The 9,033-nt window shown below is 43.7% G+C and overlaps 1 protein-coding gene across 3 annotated transcripts in view; it reads right to left on the bottom strand.

Moving 5' to 3' along the window:
• evlb (Enah/Vasp-like b) overlaps nt 1–9,033 on the bottom strand; it is a 63,645-nt gene that overhangs the window by 22,483 nt on the left and 32,129 nt on the right. The window lies entirely within an intron of this gene.

Genomic DNA, 9,033 nt, shown 5'->3' with positions numbered 1-9,033 from the left:
GCTGGAGTTATAAATAACGTTCTCCCAGGTTGAGTCTTACGCTACACACACACACACACACACACACACACACACACACATGCGCGTTATGTTGCATTAGTGGGTTTGAAGTGCACGCACTTGAAATCAGCCCGAGCACCAGCAGGGCCACGATGTGTTTAATTTATTTTCTTCAACTTGTCGACTCTGAAAAATGGCATCGGAGGCCCAGAAGCATGAATAAATGAGGTTCCCCGTGCTAAAAATGGAAAAATGACGCAGACGGGGAGAAGAAGATGGAGTGGTGGAGTGAAGAGAGAGAGAGAGATGATAAGGAGAACAGAGGTGAAAAAGAGGCTGAGATGCAGAGAGAGAAAGAGAGAGAGAGAATGCTGTGAAGAAGCTGAGGCAACAACAAAACACATTTTTCTGACTGACAGTTATGGGACGCAAACACACACACACACACACACACACACACACACACACTCGTGCATGCACATGCACACAGATGTAGGAACGTTGTGTAGATCGCCCCCGTTGAAAAATTAACAATTGCTGCGCAGGACATAAATAAATCAGATATGCCCTGGAATGTACCTCGACAGCACACACACACACACACACACACACACACACACACATGCACACACACACACACACACACACACACACACACACACACACACTCTGAATGCCATCCTCCTTCTTGGCCTGTTTGTGTCCACGTTAAAGCAAATTCAAGCTGACAGGGACAGACAGAGAAATATCAGAGAGCTGCTTAGAAATTGTCCTTCATTGAGTCCAAAGAAACCGTCCAATCACAGAGCAGGAAGAAAAATTAAAGCTAAAAAGCTATTTTGAATGATTTTACAGTGTTTCATTAAAACCCAGGAAAGAAAATCTAATTTCATCTTGCAGTGACTTTAAGCATCGCAACATAATCTTATGAGCGCAGACGGAGCTCACTTCACCGTAGGTCATTGAATGCAACACAAATGCTGGAAGAAAAAAATGCATGCTATGTTTTTTGTGCAAATTATGGCTCCCCACAAGTGTCCCAGAGTGGCCTTAAATTACTTTAACACTAAATAATACTATACCCTCATTATCAACATAGTTTGCATTGAATTCTCAGCACCAAACTTGTTTAGTTAATCTGCCAGTGTGTCTGTCTGAGGTCACATTAATGATAAATTAATTATTCATCAGCTGCTTGTTTGAACAATTATAATGATGGCTAAAATGCGACACCTTTCATCTTCAAACTCACACACACACACACACATGCAGTGCACACACAGCATCCCCTTAAAGATGCTCTCCCTTGAGTTGTAGGTCATCGCAGGGTTAATGGGATGCCTGCTTCACCCAAACTCCTTCCACCATTTAAAAAAATATATCTATTTATTTCCCTCTCTCTCTCTCTCACATACAACAAGGTCACCAGAACGCAGGTCAGATGCGAGCGGTCTCCGGTCTCTCAGCGTTTAGCACTTCATCGCTGCTGAGGAGACGACGGTCTGCTCACACCTGGACCGGTCGCACATATTCTCTCTAACAAGTGGCTTCAAACCGTCAACGCGGTTTGTTCCCCTCTCCAGTTCTGGTGCCGCACTTCCTGTCTGCCTGCACGGAAAATTCCCTCGGCTCCCGTCACCCCTCTGATTCAAGATGAAGAGCACAACCGTGAGCCGTCAGGCGTAGAGGGATACGCTTTTGAAAAAGGAAAGTTAAACACATAAAATATTCACATTGAAAAATTAGAAACCCTGAAGCATGAAGCATAATTAGTACTTTGATCCTCTCTTCTGCTGATGAATTGCCGAAGAAGGTGGTGGACGTTTAAATATAGCACAATCACTGCTTGGTAATGGAATTTTTTCAATGGTATAAAAGTGGAAATTATCACATTCACGCGTCATTTATTTCTGTTGTGTAAATTGGTTTCCCATCCGGGAGAAATAAAGTCTCTATTGAGAATTTCATTAACATTTTTATTTTCTTGTTTCCTTATGGCCCTTCATGGCCAGATGCATTGTTAATTTTTACTTTATTTTTATTTATTTTTATGTTGTATTATTATTATGCATCCTTACCTTGAAGGTTGTATTTCTGTAAAAATACCTCATGAAAAAATCAAGTATAAAAAAAAACTAATGCTAATACCATGTTATGAGCCTATAACTGAAACATTACACAGCATAACTGTTACTCTATTGTCGCGATAACATTTGTGCACCTCAGTGTGTGTGTGTGTGTGTGTGTGTCAGTCTGTTACACTAATCTGTGCTGTCAGAGGGCCTCGTATGCGACTCCGTCTCCGTCCGCTCAGCAGCTCGTGCGCCACCCTGCAGACATCTCAACGTCGAAAGCTATTGCGCTGCTCCACTTTCCGGGGAGCCTCCGCGCTCAAGGCGGCGGTGCGCGGAAAAAAAACAACAAAGAAAGGATGCGCCCGAAATAGAAGCCGCATGCAAATCTGTGTACAGATGAATACTGTTTACTCCATTTTGGGGGCGCATGACTGACCGCGAAGGAAGAGATGGTGACGAGAACCTCGAAGCCAAGGCTTTAGTTTGACAAGTGGAGATGTTGGGACGTGGATCATGAGGGACATGATTTTCTGCAAGTCTCCACATATTTTACATTATTGAACTCTGGCCTTTGGCCTACAGTGTCAGTGGAGTGCAAAGGTGGAATATTTCAGCAAAGGAAAGCACAACTGTTGACTCGGTGAGACCAAAGAAATCAGCAACGGAATAAAAGTATAGCAAAAGAAAAAATATATAATTACCGCCTTGTGGTTGTTTACATCCATGTGTCTCCAACTTGTCATTACCTCATAATCTTATCCTGAAATTGTCATGATAAGCATATCAATTCTTGAGTGTGAAATCCACCAAAATCCAGTGGACGTTTACGCCGAATTTCAAGTAATTTGCTCCTTGAGATTTCACGAGAATGTGGCGGTCGTGAGGTCACTGTCACGTTGACCTCTGACCTCCACACTCTTATCAGTTCATCCTGGAGTCCAGGTGGACGTTCGGATGCCCTCCAGGCTTTCCTGAGATGTTGCATCACAGCCTCAGGCCAGACAAAACCACCGTATCAATATTCTACATTTGCACTCTTTCCTACTCTGTACTCCGGAGATAAATAATCTGAAGACATCCGAGAGATAATAGCACCTCGAGGACGAGCTGTGAAAGCACTCGCAGGAAGGATGTGAAAATCGCCTACGATTTGACAAAAGTTGATCCCCCGAGTTGCTGCCACGAGATGAAATGTGACAACATGAAGACACGCTCACTCTTCTCACAAAAAGAGAGCTGTCAACAAACAAATATTCATACTTACAAACCGAGCATCATACAAAATAAAGGAACTGGTATTCTAAGTGACGTCTGGCCTCCTGATTTAAGCACCAGCCAAAATAAATCGTCAAGAACGACGTATTAATCGACATAAAAAGATGCAAATAGTGCATTATAGCAGCGAGAAGACAGAATTCCATCAGACCTGGATTCAAACCAACACCATTGAGCCAACAGGCTGCCTGACAATATTGTCCTCGATCCAGTGGGCAGCAGTGGCCGCCATTAGGAGATAAAAATGTTCTAAACTGATTTGAGGGATTAATTTATCTGGTGATGCCGCTGAAGCCAGAACCAGATACACAGTAAAAACCTCCTGCTGACGCACCGGCAACGAGAGAAGCAACAAATATATCCTAATAAAAGACATAATGCATTGAAGACAGAGGGAGAGGAGGATGCTAGGCTTTTGGATTGTATATATAGTGGATAATGCATGCCACAAATTTAAATACATTTGCTTTAAGTTGTCGTTAAATAGCGAATATACATCCTTTAATCGTGCTCAGGCATCAGTGCAGACTTCTAATCCCCGCTCTTATTCTGATGTAAGACGTCTGTCTCTGCGTTATCCGTGGGGTGAGAGCGGACACGCGACATTTGCAAACCAAATATTGTATTCAAATTGTCGTATCCAAATTGATTCTCGCGTGCATAATCGAATCGTCGCAGCGCCAACCTTGAGACTTTTAAAGCAGCCGCCCGATATAAGACTCAGCTCCCACATTCCTGGCTGACATCCCCCCGTCTGCTGTTCTGGTGCCTCAACAGTCTATACGCTCGAGTTCATCCACATCTCTCCTATCATACTTTAATGACATATCAGTAAGTCAAGTCCTCACAGGTGAAAAATAAAACAGAAACGCGATTAAGGATGTCGCATTTTTCCGCACAATTGCTTTAAAATCTTTATTTCTGTTGCAGATTCACAATCTTTTATCACTGTGAACCTTGAGGCAGTTTTGGGGATTTGTGTCTCAGTGGCAATGAAAGAGGAGGGGAGCGCATCATAACAAAGTGTTGTTGTGTCCCGCAGCCGGCTGCTTAGAGAGAACAGCCAAATCCCAGAGAGCGAGCTGGCAGAACAATCGTCACCACAAATTGTTTGTCTTTTTTTGTTTAACTCCTTGACAAAATGCTCTCTGTTCCCTTAGAATGGAAGAAAAATCATGGACCGGCCCAACAAGGGTGCACAATGAAACGTCTTGTACACGCATTCAACTGTGTGTGTGTGTGTGTGTGTTTGTATTTCTGCACGTGTGAGCATTCATCTGCATGAAACATCAGAGCCTGCATGAAGCAGAAGAACATTTAAACATTTATATAGCGTGCCAGGGCAAAGCTACATTAGCAATGAGACTGTCGGCTCTGCTTGTTCTCGTGAAACTCTACGAAGTTATCAAAAGGTTTCCATGTGCAAATGTATTCTCTGTAGGTGAAAAAGTCTTCAGCAAGGACTGTGGTGGGAATCAAGTAGAGGCAAGCGGGAGCACTAAAATAACCAGTTGTGGCAAATAAGCCATTTTCCAAACAATATATAAAATAATATTTAGGTTGATCTTTAGCAAAGGCGTGTCTGTATATATACTGTATATGTAAATAACCAAACTTCAGTCACAAGGTTTCCAAAGTTCTTTGTTGTAATTTGCTTATATGTACCCTTACCCTAACGTTATGTGTAAACTAGCTTGCTAACTGATAGTTAGCTCAGGAATACTTTTTAACCCCTCTTCAATAACTCAGTTTAAAATGATATATGTACTTTAGCATCAACACAATGTCGGTGCAAGTAGATGGAACAGTTCAAGAAGGTATAAAGAAGCGTGGGGAGCTTTTATGACGAACTAGCTTAGCCGTTTTCTAGCTTAGCCGTTAGCTTGATAGCTACAGTAGCTCACCACTACAGTTAGCCCCAAATTCACCAAGCTTATTTCTCACCGTGAACCTGACAACACAAATAGATACTTACCTACTCTATTGGCATTGTCAGGTGTCTTATGCTCATTTCACATTTGATCTTTTAAGACCCATGTCAAGTAATCTCACCATGTTGTGGTTAGCTCACCTACTATTGTTATATATTTGAACTAGCCACGCTTATTTCTAAGAAATCCACTCTCGTGAGATGGCTTACTCGATGCACTCATGATTATATATTAACCTGAGTCAGTATAAATATCTGACTTGTGTTTTAAAATATGCTTTTTGGTCTCATTCAGAACAAAAATACTCAAGAAAGCCACAATATATCCTCCAGTCCGTCTGTCTACAACGGTAGGCTATATGGAAGTGAATTATTGTTTGTTCTAATCTAAAGCCTCATTTATACCTATAATTGGGTAGAAAATGAATGAGGATTGCTGTGTGTGTGTGTGTGTGTGTGTGTGTGCATGCTTCTGTTTGGCGTATAAAACACTGCATGTTTATCTGTGGAAGCATATTTCTGCACATATCTGTGAAAAAGGGTCTCGGAGAATGTAAACTGTCACGCTGGTGTGCAGACCAGTTCCATAAGCAGCTCGCTTGCTTGCGTATTTGAGGTTTTGGTGGTGAACGGGGGCAAGTGAAGAAAAGAAGAAGTGAAGCAGTGAGAGTTAAAAGAGAAAGAAGACTCAGAAGAGAGAGAAACAGGCCTGTGCTGAAAGCAGGCTTTTAAACAGCCTGCCGGCTCTAATACAAACAGTAAACATAACCTTCCGCATTTTCAATGCGAAGGTAATAAAACAAACAAAATTGCGCAAATGAAGTCTAAAAATAGCCGTACGTGGCTGATTTTGTATACAAGCCTAATAAATATGTAAATCACCCACCCCTTGTGTGCTAGTTACCTTCGCATTGAAAATGCGGAAGGTTATGTTTTGATCGCCGTGTATTTATTAATTTATTAATTTATTTGTATGCTTGTTACTCACATAACACAAAAAGTATTAAATCGAATCGCATGAAATTTGGTGGGATGATTGGTTATTATCTGGGGACCATTTAATTAGATTTTGGGATCGATTGGGTCAACGGTCAAGGTCATGAAAAGGTCAAAATCTTCTTGAATCGCATGCAATTTGGTGGGATGATTGGTTATTATCCGGGGACCATTTGATTAGATTTTGGGATCGATCGGGTCAAAGGTCAAGGTCATGGAAAGGTAAAACTCTTCTTTTTACCATAGCACGGTCAATTTGTATCCAATTGGCATGTAACTAATGCCAACATGTTCATAATTCAATGCCCAATCTTGTGATATGCGAAGGTATGCGCTCTACCGAGTGCCCGTTCTAGTTTTACGTTATAGTTTCGACCTGACAGAAGATGGTCACCGATCTTCCACTCAGACTGTAAAGCAATGGTTCATGGGAAAGCTAGCGTGTGACTCAGTAGTAGTTGTTATTGTTGGACATGACATCGCACATGGAGTACCGAAATAGAGCTGCAGTTTTTAAGCTTCATCTCTGTGGACCCAGAGTTTTAAATCATCTCTCTCTGGCCCAGTTTTTGCAGGCTATTGTTGTAAAGTGTGCAAACTGTTTTAAGACCGCTGACACCGATTCAACATATTGTGGACAGAAAATAGAAATTGAAACGAACATACCACTGATCTTAAAGCCATGTATTACTGTTACGATCTCAGACACTTAGGAAGTAGGACCCAATTGCACGACCCGGGAGACAGAGATAAAGTATTTGTAAGTACTTTATTTTTCGGTTCTGCAGTGAACAAAATGAAAGCGCTCACGTAGTGAGGGATCAAAAACTTTTCAAGAGCACAACATATCCCGACCTGATCATGGCAAAAGACCAGACGAACTGACAAGGAACACTGGGAGACAGGGGAATTTAAGCACATGGTAACAAGACACAGGTGGGACCAATCAGGCTGACACTGATGAGCATAGGAGACAGGTGTGATGACAGGTGAAAACAATCAGGAAGCCTGGAATGAGAGAAAGCGAACATAAATGACATGAACCTCTCTAGCATATCTGTCGGTGCACAACAGTACCTCTAGGGCCAACTCCTGATGGCCCAGGCTGATTGTAAAAGTCGTGGATAAGAGTCTTGTCTACGATAAATGAAGCAGCTATCCAGCTTCTAGCCTCAGGACCGTAACCCTTCCAGTCTACCAGGAATTGCTTGCCCTCCCTATTACGGACCTCCAGTAGCTTACGGACCTTGTAAACGTCACCCCTTCAAAGAACTGCGGCCCTGGAGGAGGGTTCGAGGCCGGAACAAGTGCGCTCTCACACACGGGCTTGATTTTACTTGCGTGCAACGTTGCGTGCACTCTCAAGGTCCTGGGAGTTGCAAGCGACGCCGGGTTGATGACTCTGGACACTGGAAACGGACCCACAAATCTCGGAGCCAGTTTCTTTGAGGCGACATGGAGTGGTAAGTCTTTGGTAGAGAGCCAAACCTTTTGGCCTGGACTGTAGGAGGGAGCGACCCTGCGATGAACGTCCGCAACAGCCTTCATCCGAGCTGAACTTCGGAGAAGAGACTGGCGAGCACCAGCACAAACTCTGCGACAACGCCTGATCATGGCATGTGCCGATGGAACCATCACCTCTTCCTCGTTGTTAGGGAAAAGTGGAGGCTGGAAACCATTGACACAATGGAATGGAGAGAGACCTGTGGCCGCCGTAGGAAGGGTATTGTGGGCAACCTCGACCCATGTGAGGTGGTCACTCCAGGTGGTCTGGTTCCGGGAGACGAGACAACGTAGCGTAGTCTCTAGTTCTTGGTTCAGACGCCCCGACTGTCCATTTGACTGAGGGTGATATCCTGATGACAGGCTGACGGTGGCACCTATGAGTCGACAAAACTCTTTCCAGAAGGCGGAAATGAATTGTGGACCCCTGTCGGAAACAATGTCATTAGGGAATCCATGGATCCTGAATACGTGATTCATCATGACCTCTGCGGTGACTTTGGCAGAGGAAGCTTGGTCAATGGGATGAAGTGAGCCATCTTTGAAAATCGATCAACCACTGTTAGAACCGTAGTCTTGCCTCTGGATGAGGGAAATCCTGTCACAAAATCCATCGAAATGTGTGACCAAGGACGATGGGGAATCGGCAGCGGCTGGAGCAAGCCCATCTTAACTTGAGATGAGGTCTTATTACACGCACACACCGGACAAGCCGCTACATACTCCGCCACATTTTTCTTCATGGATGGCCACCAGAAACGTTGTTGAATCCTGAACATTGTTCTTGCTACTCCCGGATGGCACGAAAGCACAGATGAGTGAGCCCAGTGGATGACCTTGGAGTGAAGAGCCTCAGGAACAAACAGCAGATTGTTGGGACACTAGGCGCTGGATTCATGATATTTGCCTCTTTAACGCCTGACTCCACTTGCCAGGAAAAGGCCCGATCACCCGGTTAAGTGGAAGGATGGTCTAAGTGGTTCGGGATCGTAAAGACGAGACAAAGCATCGGGTTTTGATTCTGAGACCCGGGACGAAAAGAGAGTGTGAAGTTGAATCTACTAAAGAAAAGTGTCCACCTGGCCTGACGGGAGTTGAGACGCTTAGCCTTTCTTATATATTCTAGATTCTTGTGATCTGTCCAGACTAAAACGGTTGCTCTGCACCCTCTAGCCAGTGTCTCCATTCCTCGAGGGCAGCTTTACAGCTAACAATTCCTTGTTTCACGTCATAATTCCGCTCTGCCGTTGTCAA

This window comes from Pseudoliparis swirei, chromosome 12, assembly GCF_029220125.1.
Source record: "Pseudoliparis swirei isolate HS2019 ecotype Mariana Trench chromosome 12, NWPU_hadal_v1, whole genome shotgun sequence".
Taxonomy (NCBI): domain Eukaryota; kingdom Metazoa; phylum Chordata; class Actinopteri; order Perciformes; family Liparidae; genus Pseudoliparis; species Pseudoliparis swirei.
Note: the sequence above shows the minus strand (reverse complement) of the source record. Positions and strands in the feature narration are given on the sequence as shown.